This window comes from Eretmochelys imbricata, chromosome 2 (genome assembly GCF_965152235.1).
Source record: "Eretmochelys imbricata isolate rEreImb1 chromosome 2, rEreImb1.hap1, whole genome shotgun sequence".
NCBI lineage: Eukaryota > Metazoa > Chordata > Testudines > Cheloniidae > Eretmochelys > Eretmochelys imbricata.
In genome coordinates, this window is record NC_135573.1 from 248,034,392 (window position 1) to 248,050,713 (window position 16,322).

A 16,322-nucleotide genomic window follows, 5' to 3' on the forward strand; every position below is an offset into this window, starting at 1 on the left:
AGAAAGTGTGGCCAGTATCATTTTAACTTCAGGGTTTTAGAAAATAGATCACACCAGTTTTCTAGTGTAGGTCAGAGCTGAGCACTGGAGTGGGGAGTATATGCAGTGCAATAGGAAATGCCATGCCAGCCAGCTCCTCCTCTACATGGAGGGGAACGCAAGGTTCCATTGGTTCCCTCTCCCCCATGTCCTTCAGCAATGCAAAGGGGACATGTAAAAGTAAGAGAGAGTAGAGAGGTAAGAGAGAAACTGATGACAGGGCAGCTTCCTAAATTATGAGATAACTACAAGCCAAGGTTGGAACAAAAGATATCCCTTCTTCCTGTCCAAGGAGCATCCCAGACGCGTGCACAGAGCGGAGGGATGCATGCTGAGCTTCTTGCCAGGCCTCTAGCCATGGAACCCAAAGGGTAATGTGTCATCCCACATCAGACCCACCAGCGGAATTTTGCTTATTTGGTGCTGTTTTCTACCCCTGTCAGAACTCAGTAACCGTTAGCTGAACTTTTTTGTCATTTTTCTATGTGGTGTTTTAACAAATGGAAACAGTATATAGAGGGACAAATTCAATGCTGACATAAAGGATGGGGTGGGTTACACAGCAGGAAATTAGTATAAGAAATACCATAGGTTTTGCCTCTTGTCCAAGAAATGAAAAGAAAAAAAAGTCAGTTCCCAAGACCTAGCAATCCCACCCCAATCACCCCCTCAGGCAAATCCTTAATAGAATGGATGAGTCCAGCACTCTGCCTGTAGGTCAATGGACTCACATGCTGATGGACAAACTGGGGGCAGTGAATTCCAGAGCTGAGGGCCCTTCATGGATAACACCTTCATGTGCTCTGATTCCTTAACATACTTTGGGAAGTCACGTGAGTACTCCCACTGGAGTCGGTTGGACTTCTTGAGTAACTGCTCAACAAGGAGAGTAAGGAATTCACAAACCAGCCTTGTGTGTTTGTAGAGCCCCTCCTGCAATTTGGGCTGGCTGGAGATTCTATGTGCGAGACAAATAAAAACAACAACAGAAATGAAGATGCATATTTTCTGTTTAACCTGTTTTGATAAGGAGAGATGGCTTTTGTTCTCCAAAAAGAGAGGGACCCAATCTTTCTTCACAGTGGCTACCACAGATATATAAATGAAACTTTAAATCCTGTACTGACTTGGAATCAGCTTTAGTACCTCATCAGACTTCAGCTTTCAAACAGAAAAGGTACAGCCAGCTGGGGCAAATGGTCATTTGCAAGCAGCAGGTTCTGTCTGTTATTCATAACGGTCTCATAAACATATCTATTATATAAGCCCCTAGTAGACTATGCATTAATAAGCATAGTATGGACTGCTTATCAGGCTACTGAGGCTGTGATAATAGAGGGAAGTCACAGAAGTACACTACTGGAGACAATAAAAGTCACTCACTGCTGACTGTGACCTTTATTAGGTATAATGTACTGTCCAGTTCTCAAAATGTTGCAGGAGCTACTGTGTATTTATTACTGAAACACAGTTAAACTTGCATCCCAACTCTTAATTAGAAGTAAATATTAATGTTTTGAATGGGTGTATTTGGTCAGCGGGGCGCAGATGGCCCCTGCTGATCCAGCGGCGGGACCTTTGCCTCCTGCCACTGTCGGGGCCCTGGACTGGAATGCAGTGGAGTTGGGTGGGCCTGAGTTCCCCTACCCTGGCCAGCCTGCCTTGGGTAGCAGAACTGTGCATTACAAACCTGTGCCGGCGCTCCCCTGCCAGAGGGGCGCGCTGTGGACTCGGGCTGGCTCACCTTCCCCGCTAATTCCTCAGCGCCTGAGAGGTGTGACTGAGGCCTGCCAGTGGGACCATAGCTCTCCATCGCCCCTAGGGGCTTGGAGGACTGACTGAAACCTGTCACACACCCCCAAACTCTCCTGTCAGGGTTCCTTCCCCACTCTGAACTCTAGGGTACTGATGTGGGGACCCTCATGAAAGACCCCCTAAGCTTATTCCTACCAGCTTAGGTTAAAAACTTCCCCAAGGTACAAACTTTGCCTTGTCCTTGAACAGTATGCTGCCACCACCAAGCGTTTTAAACAAAGAACAGGGAAAGAGACCACTTGGAGACATCTTCCCCCAAAATATCCCCCCAAGCCCTACACACTCCCTTTCCTGAAGAAGGCTTGGTAATAATCCTCACCAATTGTTACAGGTGAACACAGACCCAAACCCTTGGATCTTAAGAACAATGACAAATCAATCAGGTTCTTAAAAGAAGAATTTTAATTAAAGAAAAGGTAAAAGAATCACTTCTGTAAAATCAGGATGGAAAATACTTTACAGGGTATTCAGATTCAAAACACAGAGGATCCCCCTCTGGGCAAAACCTTAAAGTTACAGAAAACAGGAATAAACCTCCCTCTTAACACAGGGAAAATTCACATAAAACAAAAGATAAACTAATCCGCCTTGCCTGGCTTACCTATACAAGTTGCAATATTGGAGACTTGGATTAGGATGGGTTGGAGAAGATGGATTTCTGTCTGGCCTCTCTCAGTCCCAAGGGAGAACATCACGTAAACAAAGAGCACAAACAAAAGCCTTCCCCCCACCCAAAGATTTGAAAGTATCTTGTTCCTTTATTGGTCCTTTGGATAAGGTGCCAGCCAGGTTAGCTGAGCTTCTTAACCCTTTACAGGTAACAGGATGTTGCCTCTGGCCAGGAGGGATTTTATAGCACTGTATACAGAAAGGTGGTTACCCTTCCCTTTATTTATGACACTCCTGAGGTTTGAGATCTAGTCCAGTTATGCTCCCTCAAATAATTGATACTTAGTCACATTTTATCCAGACTGTGTGTAAGTAGAACTGAGCGGTAGATCAAACAAGAGGAGCCTTTTGCATTAAATCTCTGCTGTTTCCTAGTTTCATTCAGGCTAGAAATGCTGTGAGAACAGCCTTTCCTATGGTAAAGAGGCAGCCAGTCCTAGTCCATACCCAAACCCAGAAGGTGCAAAGGTGTGCAAAAGTGAAACATTATTTAAGAGAAAATTAGCTGAACATATTTTGAACCTCAAAACAAAATAACATTCCAGTTTGGCTCAAGTTTCAGGTTGGTTCTTAAACTCCCCCAAGACTAGCATAATGTTTTGTTAACTAAACCCTTCCTGAATGCCAAAAGCAGCATGTCTGCCTCTTGGGATCCGGAACAATAATTCAGCATAGAGGTTTCTTGGAAAGGTTAATTTCAAGCTCATAGAGGTAACATGCTTCAAAACATAAGACAAGCTCAGCAATATATTGGTTCCATCTGAAAACAATAGATCGAAAAAGTTGGCATAAAGGTGAGTTGCAAATTGTACATTAGGTTTCTAGTTGAGCAACCCAGCGTTGGAACATCCTGTGTGTTTTCCTGGAAGTGTAAAAAAACAAAAAAAACGGTCTCCCAATTTCCACTCCAACATGTCTGTTTTCTCATTCAGCCCATTACACACGCATTGCCTCCAAGTGCTGATTCTTTTATTATCACTGCTTAGTTTGGGATAAACAATTGTCAGTCTGATTAACACCATTTTTCCTTATCTTCATTACCTTTCCCAGCTACTGCCAAATATCTACTGAATGTATCAAGTAGACTATTATAGTGTCGCCTTTTATGACACTATTATTCTTCTGCTAAGCTTTTGTCAGTGCTCTCAATATAAACATCTGTATCCAGGGCTTTCTAACGGAGCTATAAAACAAAACCAAAAAACCTCCTTTTTTAATTGCTCAGGGCTGTGCATAAAAATGTCTCAGCCAAATTTAATTTTGTAACCAATTTTTTAAAAAAATATACGCCCCCCCCATTTATTTTATTTCCCAATTTAAGGTTGTGTCTGTGTATCACTGTCCTCTGCTAGGCGGAATCAGGAGTGTTCAGTTGTGTGTCACATGCCCTGCAGTGGAAACGGCTATGGAATTTGTTCCTTAGCTCAGTGTTAGGGGCCTGTACATTTGATCAGCACTATACAGATTGCAAGACAATGTGCTTGGGGAAGAGAATGCTGCCCAGAGCTGAGAATCAGAATGATTAGAGGAAGTGATTGGGCATCAAGGCTCCAACAATGCTGGCTGGGCCACTCACTCACTTTGTGACCTTGAACTAGTCACGTAGGGTTTGTCTTCACTGCAGAGTTAGCCCAGGCATTGCCTCTAGCCCCCCGTCTGTTCACGTGGAAAAACCTCTAACCTGGTCTTGTGGGTGCTTTAAGCCTCAGTTAGCAGATATGGCTGAGATTATAGACTTGAGGTGTTGCTTCATCCCAGGTTGGCAACCCACTTACTTCGCAGGGAGGCCACAGGGTAATCAAGCATGGGTGCTGTTAGTCCTCCACTCCTATCCCAAAAGGGCTGTACTTTCCTGTCTAACTCCTCTCTTCTTTCACACTGTGTTTTAACCTCTCATTTGCCTGATGACTTCCAGAGCATTTGGACAGAGATGCCATGCAAGAAATCCTCCTTCTGTGCTGCTAATTGGCCAGCAGCTGACACTGTAAGGCTCATCAGGTCTCTAAATCAGGCCTGCAGAGTTGGTAGTGAACGTCTCCACACAGCCACTCAGCAGCAGCTGTAACCAGATTGGGCTTCCCTACTCACAACCCACAAAGGGCACAGACCACAGGAAGCCCCGCCTCAAGGAGTTTAACAGACAGCAGCCTCACAGCACCTGATTGGCTCCCTGTCCTTCATAAACCCAAGGAGCATTCCAGGAAGTGTCCAGGCAACAATATGGGTCATTAGCTAGCTGCCATGACCACCCTGCGTTCTCTATTCCTGATCTCCTGGTATTGACCTCAGCTCTGACTTAGACCTTGACTGCTACTCAAGCCCTGGAATACCCACATGGACCCTGATAACCGCTATTGACCCTTGGCCTGAGCCCCAACCTGTCTCTGGCTCTGCCCTTCAGCCTGACCCTTGGCCCGACTGACTATTAGTCCTGATATGGACTCCAAATCCTGGCAGTTGCTCCTGCCACTAGTCCTGTCTACCTTTGCCCAGAATCCTGAGAAACACCAGTCTTTGCGTGAAGCTGTGCTGTGATAGCAGTAAGACCCATAATTTGGAAAATGCACCCAAAATAATACTTTTCTATTTACAGAAGAGAACGGACTGGCAGAGAACTCAGTTGGGCGTGCTATGAATCACTTTGTCATTGAGGAATTCAGCCTGCAAATGACAATCTCACTGGAAGACCTTGCTGCCAAATGCTGTTTACTTTTGCCTTCAGAACTGTCTGCATTAATAATGAGACATTCCTCTTGGAAGTTATTTATATAAAGTATTGTTCTCCTGCCACTGCCACAGGCAGCGACCCTATGGAAGGGAGAGAGCACCCTGCAAATGAATTCACAGAGCAGCCCAGTTTAATACACTGCTAAGAACCATGGGCTATCCCTCCAGAAATCCCTCCCAACACACAACCTAGTACGCCTCTGTTGTGGAAGCAGTTATGTGGGTCTGGCTTGGGTAGTACTTTGCAGTGGGGATGCTTCACCTAAGCTAGACTAGCCAAGGTGCTTCTGAAAGTCCCATTTACATCTAGATTAATCTTTAAGAACCTAAATACCATTAAAGATCTAGTCCTAGTCTCTCTGTGCTTTAGTTCACCTATTTTTAAAATGAGTGTAATAAAATTAACACTTGCCTGCCTCACAGCTTATGAGAACTAATTAATGTTTGTAAATCCATTCTTCCGCCCCTTGAATGGTAAATGCTATGCTTTGTAAAGGGACAGCTCAGTGCAACAAAAATAAGTCTGCTTACAGGACTGCAGGCTGGGAACTTGCTTGTTTATTTAACTGCATCACAATGGGGCGAGCGGGGGGACGATGGGGGGGACTCCTGCTGACTAAATAGGAAGGAGGCGAGCATGGTGCCATCCCATAATACTCTGAGTAACCTAGTTAACCTGATCATGGCCACTTTACTACAATGTGAGTGTAATGATAGTTATTTATAATAAAGGAAATCTGGAGACACACAAAGAGTCTAGATACTTATGTGACCTCCAGCTCCATTGTCAGCACCTCACAGATATTAATTAACTTGCCCTCACAACACTCTTGATGATCCATTTTACTGATTTTATAAATGAAAAGAATAAATTCCCCTGAACTTTTCTCCTTGTGAAACTCTGCAGTGGGCCACAAGCCACAGACTTTGATCTGAGTGAGAAAGGATATTTTCCACATTTCTCTGACAAATTAGAATGACAAATGTACATGGAAGGCCCCATTCCAGATCCAAAGGATTAGAGGAGGATTATGTGATGGAGGATGAAAGATGGGACACAGCAGTTCACAGAAAGGCATGAAAAGCAGAGAGCCAGAACTGGTGTTAATAAACAGACACAGCGTTGCTGCAAGTCAGACACAGCCATTCTGAAAAAGCTTGGCATCCTATTTAAAGAGGAGGTTACCGTACTGACATGGTGGCCCATACTGTGCCTTTTAATGCTAGCCATTGAGGAGCTGGAGGGACCACCAGATCTCTCAAGTGTCACCATTTTGAGGTAAATCACTTAAGCTGGTCCCAAAGTCACCTCTGTTCTACATAAAATCAGTGTGGCCCTTACTTATATTGTCAAAGTTTATCTCAGACTTGCAGAATCATGAAGCTGAGGCTGCAGAGACAGTTATTTATGCCAAAGGAAGACATCCCATGGTATCTAAAGTTTGGTGCATGAACGTGTGTCCCTCTCATTTTAGGCCTTTGTCACACATTGTATCCCATATTTGGGCCTTGGCAGGTTGACAGGTAGAGGGCCTTACAATGTGCAGAGGTGGCTAAAGTCATCTGACTGAATCAGATACTATATAGGAAAATGTAGTCAAATGCAATATTTTATTATTACCATAGCACCTAAGAGCCCTGGTCATGGAGGAGGACCTTAGTGTGCTAGGGGCTGTACAAACACAAAACAAAAAAAGACTATCCCAGTCCCAAAGAGCTTACATTTAAGTATAAACAAGAGACAACTAATGGACACAGACAGGCAAGGACAAGGAAACAATGACAATATTGGCCGGCATAATAGGCCGTGGGCTCTGCACACCAGCAGCCTAACCACAGTCAAATTTTGTGTATGAATCACAGCAAAGGAGAGTTTTGAGGAGGGATTTGAAGGTGGGTAAGGAGGTAGCTTTGCAGATGGTTATGGGGAGCTTGTCTCAAGCGTGAGGGTCAGCATGGGAGAAAGCATAAGGTGCTTGTCTGAAAATGTGAAAAGTAGGCAATGAAGGCTGACAACGTGGACCAATCAAAGGTGGGAGTCAACATCGCAACAGCAAATGAGAGATGATAGGCAGGGTGGGGATAGGCCACGAAGAGACTTATAAGTGAAGACAAGTAGTTTATGTTGGCTACAATATTTCTGGGGGAGCCACTAGAGTGATCCAAAGAGAGGAGCAACATGGTTAATATGATGGGCTAGGAAAAATTATCTTTACAGCTATCGGGGGTAGCCATGTTAGTCTGTAAAGATAAAAACAGCAAGGAGTCCGGTGGCACCTTAAAGACTAACAGATTTATTTGAGCATAAGCTTTCGTGGGTAAAGTGTTTTTACCCACCGGACTCCTTGTTGTTTTTATCTTTACAGCAGCATTCTGAATGGATATACGAGAAGACTACATTTCTCAGGGCCAGAGAGAAGGCTGTTGTAGTCATCGACACATGAGATGATGAGAGTTTTGGCTCTGTGGTTAGCTAGAGAAGGCCATATCTTAGAGACATGATGCGGAGAGAACTGACAAGATTTAGACCTAGACTGGATGTGAGGACCTAGAGAGAGTTCCAAGTTGAAAATGACACTCAGGTTATGAAATTGACTGGCCAGCAGGATTATGGTGTTGCCCAGAGCGATTGTGAAAGGAGGTGTGAGGAGGAGAGTTTAAGAGGGGAGGATTAAGAGCTCTGTTTTAGCCCCTTTGGGTTTGAGTTGATGGCAAGACATCCTCAAGAAGATGTTTGAGGGGATTTTAATTTGGACAGAAAGGAGACAGGTCAGGAATAGTGAGGTAGATCAGATGATGAATGTGGAAAACTTCACCACCTGGCTGAAGTGCAGCATTTTGACAAGGTACCAGCATGAAGTAGTGTGGTTTGGAATTAGACACATAATTTACACAACAAATACAGCTTCTTTATCTGCTGGTGCAAAAACATATGAACTGAGGGCAACAATCTCACATGTACTGGCCTTTGAAAAAGTCCCTTTCTGCCACCATTCAGGTCAAACTCAGTGGCTCCAATGCTGCCAGAAAGTGAACACAAAAGAGGCACAAGCACTGCCAAGGGGAGTTCATTGAAATATCTGAATGCATGTTGCTCTGCTTACCTAGCTGCCTCTCAGACTGAATCCAGCACACTCCCAGGTTTCTTACCCTAACTCAGAATTATCAGGCTTTTGAGTCAGAGCAGAACCACAGAGCCTGATTTATCACTCTCTTGCAGCTTGTACACTCCTTGGCACCTGTGCAAAGTGGGGACACAAAGATCGGCAGCATTTTACGCTTACTTTGCACTCATTTTCCACAGGTGTAATAACTATATGGGATGCAAAGCTGCAGAGAAGGGGGCCTGCAATGTTACTTTGACACCTGCAGTTAATTATTTTCACAGGCTTGCTGTTGGAGAGCAATTATGAAACAGACTGTCTCTCTCTATCTATGGTATTTGTAGGGCATCTATCTCCATGGTATCTAAGCAGAAAACACGGTAATTAAGATTTGCAGAGAGGCACACAATATGTGCCATCTAAGAATGCTGCATAGCCAGCTGGAACTGGAGTTTGAAAAAAATGGTTCTTATTCAGATTATATACAAACATTTCAAGGCAGATGGACACGTTAGTTTTCATGCATGAGTCACCAGTGCAGTATTTAGCATATGCATATCTGGAGGGTGTATTTCCTGCAAGTACAAAACCCTCGTCAGGTGTCTGTTTTTTATTTTAGATACCCTCAGCTATCCTACATGTGTTTTGCATAAAAGATTTCTCTCTCTCTTATGGGCTTTACCCTACATAAAAAAACAAGCCAAAAATGTAAACTGATCTGTTGTTATTACAATTGCAAATCCATGCACATGCTGTAAACAAACAGTTTTTGAGTTCATGATAAAGTGAACTAGCTACAGAAAATGTAAGTAGGCCACTGTGCATGCTCCAGATTTTTAAAATGCATTATTTAACTTATGCATGTGATATGTACTTCTTGGAGTTATACTGTAGGTAGCAGCAAGCCATTCATAACATATGAATGATAAAACATAAATAATAATTAGGGATGAAAAATTAAACTGCAAAGATGCAATCTAAATTAGAAAATAAAATTACTGTAAAAATGCACACTGCAATTAACAGTCCCTTAAGGGTATGGGCAGTTTTGCTGGCTACAATGCTTTCCCATGTGAGCCTTCAAGTTTCTGGTGGAGATGGCCCGTAAACCGAGCTTCTAAGGGATAGTGATACAAACACAGAGCCATGTTCTGTGCTCAGCTAATGTGCCAGACTGACAAAACTTTAGTTAAAAATAATAAACCTAAGGAAGTAATTTAAAACTATTAAATAGATACCTTTCCCCGGGGCAAAAATAATTGGTATAAATCTATTTAACTCTTTAAGTAGCTATTAATGATCTTCTGTAGCTCACACTGCCTCTCATAAAAGAGATGTGTGATCAGGCACAGGGCTGGGCACTAGAAAAGCCTAAATTGTAATCATACATCAGAAATCGGTTCTGTGACTACATGAAAAATCACTTAGGACCTGATTCAAAGCCCACTGAAGTTAATAAAAAGACTCTCATTGTCTTTGCTAACTTTGGAATCATGCCCTTAACTGTTCTTTCTCTTTCCTATGTGTCAATTGGCGATAATAATACTTAGGTGTTACCTACACTAGACAGCTTTTGCTAAAATGTTTCAGTGTTGTTACCAACATTTCAGCGGAGAAAGTGCTGGCTATAGTGTAGACCGTGTTCAGGTGTTCTTTCCACCATATCCTTTACTCCTGTTCTGAGCAGGGTTTAAAAACACCAAGCTTAATATACTAGTGGCAGCCTGGAGCTCTGTTAGCAGTAATGCTTAAAAATAAAAGATATAAGTGAAGCCATTACAAAAATTTGACAGAAGTAGCAGGAAGGAAAACAAAGAAGTTGGGTTTTTTTGTGCGGGGGAGAGGTGTGCATCTGAACAGCACACAGCATAATGGGTCTTTGTCCATGACTGGGGCTCCTAAGTGCTACCATAGGACAAGTTATCAATAATAGGAATAATGATAATAATAATTACACTGAAAACTTTGTAAAACAACATTAAGGTTGCAAAGCAAGCACTCAAAAGTAAGGACATGCCAGAATTAAGGTTATCTGTAGCCCCCTTCTCCATATATGTTGTGATCCACCATGCAAAGGAGCTAACAGAGTGACTAATAGCAATAGTAAGTTGTTGGCTTCTATGCGGACCAGACTAGAGAGGGATCAGACACACACCTTGCCAGTGGATTTCACAGATATTTGTTGATAGCAGAGGAATGGTGAGACTCAGGAATCTTGGGTTCCATTCCAGGCCCTGGAGGCAAGCATGCTCTAGTAGGCACAGACTCTCCTGCCCATTACACTCCAGCTCAACCCATTCTGCTGCTTGCTCTCCAATCTGTCCTTGTTCTAGCCCTGTCTCTTCCCTACCCCTGGCTCCTTGTCCCAGCCCCATTCTCCTTGCCTACCCAGTCCCAATCTCTTGGCCCAGCCAGTCTTAGCCTCACCCTCCAGGCTTCCTTACAAGCCAAAATCTTCCCCTTTGATTCCAAGTCTTTCCCTCTCCCCACAACCAGTCCCAATCTCTTGGCACAGCCAGTCCCTGTTCCTCCTTTCTTGCCCCAACTCCCTGTCCCCAGTTCCTTTACTCAGCCATTCCCAGTTCCCCACTCCTGGCTTCTTTTCCAACCTGTCTCCTCCCTACCCCCGGCTCCCAGTCCTAGACTCCCTTCCCAGGCTACTCATCCAATCTCACTCTCTCCCAAACCCCTCCATGGTTCTTTGTTCCGGGCTCTTTACCCAGCCAGTCCCAGTTCTCCCCTCACAGTCCCACTCCTTGTCAAATGTGTCTCTCCTCCCCGCAACTGGTTCCTCATCTCAGTCTCCTTGTGCAGCTAGTCCCAGTCCTCCCACCACTACCCAGACCCATATCCAACCTCTCCCCAGCTAACTGGCTCCCAGGCCCCCCTGTTGCCCTTACTGGCTCCCAGTCCTAGTTCCAGACTCCCCACACCAGGGCTCCCACTCCCAGGCTCCTTGCCCAACCAGTCTCAGCCTCCTTGTATCCAAAAAATCATAGCCTGCCCTCCCTCACAGCACCCAGGTCTCTTGCCCAGCCAGTCCCGGTCCCCACTCTGCTCTCAGGCCCAGTCTCCCCGCCTCCAAGTCTCTCTCACAGTTTCTCTCCACCTCCCTCCATTCCAGTCTCTCCAGACTCCTTTCTCTCCCCCGCCCCCCAGACTGGCTCTTGTATCCTCTACATTCAAATCAGACCTCTTCCTCCTCCATTCTGCCTGGGTGGCAGCAGGGAGAGAATCAAGAGCACAGGGACAGGCTCCCTGTTCTCAGCCCTTCTGCCTGTTCCACCTGGTGCAGCAATTACAGTCGGGTTGCCAACTTTCTACTCACACAAAGGGGTGTCTGGGGTGTACGAGAGAGGTAGTACCTTTGAGTGATCCGAACTGCCGCACTCCTTGAGTGGTTCTTTTCCTCTCTGGTCCTCACTGTACACCCAGCTCTCACCTGTGGATCCAAGTATCTGTAGGTATGCAGCAGTGGCCACATCCCGGTAAACTGCCTCGGCAGGTGGGCTAAACCAGGTGAGGGTAACCGGAGGTGCGGAAACTGATGGTGATTTAGGGATTACCCTCCCAAGCATATGAGAACTGTTCTGGTAGCCAAGGCGAAAGAGACCATATCTTGGTCCAACGGCTTGAAAAGCAGTGCAGCAATGCATTGTGGAAGGCAAAAGGCATGATGAGGTATTACAAAACTCCTGGCTATCCACTGCAGCTAAAAGAGCCACCAGTTGTAACAGCCTTTGTGCCACTGGGCCAAGCTTCAGAAGCCGAGAGAATGGGATTGTCCCCGTGCAACAACTCTCCCATTTTAATAAACTTCATGCCCACATCAGCCATGAACATCTCTCTTCAAAAGTCCTGTGGTGATGAGGGAGTGGCAAAGCGAGAGGTGAAGATGATTCCTGGTAGTCGTAGCCACAAGCCTGCACACTGGCGGCCTGGGATATTGGTCACCCATCACTGACCCAAGGGCAGCGGGGAAGCTCGGCAACACTCCAGGTGACAGAGCAGGCCTTTTTAGGATTGCACTACTCCCTCTCTTTAAGGGAAGGGGCTAGGAGAAAAGGTGTCTCAAACATTGCCTGCCCAAATTATATCTGGCCAGTTTACAGTGCTGGTTGATTATCCTCAACACAGTCGAAAAACAAAGATAACTAAAAAAGCATTAAAGATTGCTGCTTGGAACATCAGGACTATGATAGACAAAGACAATACCTCTCAATCTGAAAGAACAGCAGCTCTCCTTTCAAAAGAGCTACCTGGTATGACATTGACATTGCAGTGCTCAGTGAAACTAGATTGGCAGACCAGGGCATTATTACAGAACCAGCTCGGGGGTTACAAAGCATCTTTTGGAAGGGAAAAGAACCACACAAAGATAGAATCCATGGAGAGGGAATTGCCATTAAAACCAAACTCTTGCAATATCTTGAAGACTTTCCAATAGGCATTAACGAAAGACTCATGAAACTCCGGTTACCACTAAATAAGTCACGATTTGCTACCATCATTAATGCATATGTGTCCACCTTTACAAACCCTGACGATGCTAAGGAATGTTTCTACTCTGATCTCGACTCTTTCATCAAGTCGACACCACAAAGTGAAAACCAATCATCCTAGGAGATTTTAATGCAAGAGTAGGTAAAGATAACAACAACTGGCAAGGTGTAATTGGGAAAAATGGCATTGGCAAAATGAACAAAAATGGTCTCCTACTCCTAAGCAAGTGTGCAGAACATAACCTGACAATTACAAATAAGGGATGTTAGGATCACCAGAGCCATGCATGGAGCAGAATGTTGGATGGATCATAGAATGATTAGGTCAATACTGAATCTACACACTGTGCCCACATGCCTGAAACGCCCCCAAACAATCAAGACATCCCCTGATACTGTTAAACTAATTTATGCATCCTATCAAGACAAGCTACAAAGTGCACTAGAAACCAACCTTGGTGATAACCCTGTCTCATGGGAGGAATTTAGAGAGACAGTACAAAAAACTGCAACTGATGGAAGAAAAGGGCTCACTGTGACTGATTTGATAAAAATGATGAGGAAATCAGATGAAGGGTTCATGTTTAGCTATTCCACCTGGAAGCAGGCAGGGCACACCCTGACTGTTTTGTAGAAGCAATGCACACATTGCTCTATCCAAGGACAAGGGCTAGATATGAACCATGAGAACTTGATTGTTGGGACAGCAACTGTGGGAAGCTTTCTTAGCCTGGGCTCAAGGCCTGAGAACCAGGATTGTAGTAGATAAAGGATGGTAAATAAGTATATTAATCAACGTCATACATTCCTTTGTGTATCTTTTTGCGGTAGCAGTGTGTAATGCTTAGGGGGGAGAAATATAATAAAAGGAGAAGGTGGAAGGCGGGGGGGCAGAACAGCCCATCTCAGCTGACCAGCCTGCTTGCTTGCATAAAGCTGTGTTCTGTCTCATCATTGAACCGCCACAATCAGAGTACTCTTGAAAGAAAAGAATGAGGCTTTTCAAATCCGGCAAAATTATATTCAGTCCTTCTCAAAGAGAGACAGATTTAAATACCTGCAAAGCAAGGCACAAAGACAACCACGCATGATACAAGATAAACGGTGAGAGAAGGTAGCAGAAGACACTCAAATGTATGCAGAAACAAATGAAACAAAGAAGTTCTTTGATTCCTTGAAGCTAGTCTATGGACGTTCAAAGGTGGGCACAGGTTCATTCATGATGGCTGATGGCAGGACAGTCATCAAAGACAAACATGGCATGGAACAGAGATGGGTTGAACATTTCAGCCAACTACTGAACAGACCATCCTCAATTGAAAAAAGTCCTATTAATCTCATACCTCAAAAGCCCATTCAGCACCAGCTTGACTCACCACCTTCACTTGAAGAAATAGAAAAGGCAATCAGTTTGATGAGCTCAGGAAAGTCCTCGGGCAAAGATAGAATACCGGCAGAAATATATAAATCTGCGGGTCCAGAAGTGGTAACAACACTCAGGAAGATCCTTACTGACATCTGGGACAATGAAGAAATGCCACAAGATTTCAAAGATGCCACAATTTTTCCGTTATTTAAAAATAAAGGCAGCAAAATGGTCTGTGATAACTACCATGGGATATCTCTCTGCTCTGTTGCTGGAAAAATCTTTGCTCGTGTCCTCCTGAATCGACTGATTTCATCTGTCTCAGAAGCCAATCTACCTGACACTCAGTGTGGATTCAGACCTGGTTGTAGCACCACAGATATGATTTTCAGTATCAGGCAAATACAAGAAAAATGTATCGAACAAAACATGAATCTATTCAGTGTTATCATCGATCTGACAAAAGCATTTAATACAGTCAATAGAGGAGGATTACGGATGATCCTCAGCAAACTTGGCTGCCCACCAAAACTGGTAAATATCATTCATTTATCTCCTGAGGGGATGCAAGGTCAGGTACTTTTTAATGGAGATCTCACTGACTCCTTTCCCATTTCAAATGAAGTCAAACAAGGCTGTGTTCTTGCCAGGGTTGGATTAAGACCTTTAGAGGCTCTAAGCACTGAAAAGATTATGGTGCCCCCCCATATGTAATTCAAAATAAAAACAATACTATACCATAAAATAAAATTTTATTTTTCAAAATGACACAAAACTTACATGTATGCTGAAATTAAAATAGCTTCTTTCTAGATTTCTGATTGCAGAATTCTGGATAAGTTCATCAAAGCTGATTCAACAAAGCATGTCCGCTTCCATACACAACAGGGAAAGTGAATCAAGTCTGTCCTGACACGTTGTTGTTCTCTGAGGGTTTTTTATTCTTTTCAGCTGAGAAAAAGAGCATTCTGCAGAGCAATTAGTAATCATCAATGTTCGAAAAATACGTAGTGCAATCTCTACATTTGGAAATACATATTGTATTCTGTCTTTCAATATTGTGTCATGAAGATCAATGTGACTGAATTTCATTAAACTTTGCGCACATATAACAGTGGAACTGCCGTACTTCTCCACAGAGATTCATGTTCAAGTCAACAGGGTATGAGTCAACTAGCTTTTGGGAACCTTGTGAATATTGTTCATCAGATAAGTCCATATCATTTAGAAAAGAAAATCTTCTTGATACTTCTTTGTACACTTCACTATCCTCTTCATATGAGCTTCAAGTGTATCAATTATAGCGTAGTAAGTAGATACGTGAAATTTGTCTCTAGGATTCAATGCTGTTTCTGTTGCACTGCTATCATTTGCTTGTTTTTTCCTGATTCACTTGCAGGACTGAGCTTCTTTGTAGTTAGTATCAGGCAAGATATCTTTTCATATGTCTTCAAATCTTTCAAAATCATTCCTCAAAGTGTGTACGTGGTCTGCTAATGATTAACAGAGGTCTGCACATGTTTTCAAATCCAATTCTTTTTCTTGGAGAGCTTGACTTGTGTGGTAAAAGTGTTGTAAAATTTCATTCCACATGGTCAACATGAATACAAACTCTAGTTCTTGCATCTTGTTTGCAATGTTTTCTGCCTCTTGTATAGTTTCTCCCTTTTATGATTGGTCTTCAGCTATACTTTCTAATGCATCCACAATCTTTGAATAGGACTCCAGAATTGCACTTGTTGCCACTGCATGTGCCCCCCCAGCGAGTATTAGAAAGAGATTTCAACATGCAATCATTGCCCAAATATGTTTTAAGAACTGTCCATCAGTGTGTTGAGGCAGAGAAAAATGTATAAAGTAACTGAACTGTTGAGAAAAAACGTACTGCTGCCGGACAACAATCAACAGCACTGCGGCCAACAAAATTGAGAGAGTGTGCAGCATATGGTATAAATATGACATATTGTTCTGTTCTAAAAGCTTCTTCTGCATTCCTTGATAATGTCCTGACATGCTGGCAGCGTTGTCATAAGATAGACTTCTGCACTTTGAGAAATCTATGTTGCATACTTGGCACAGATAATGCAGTACTTGGTTTGC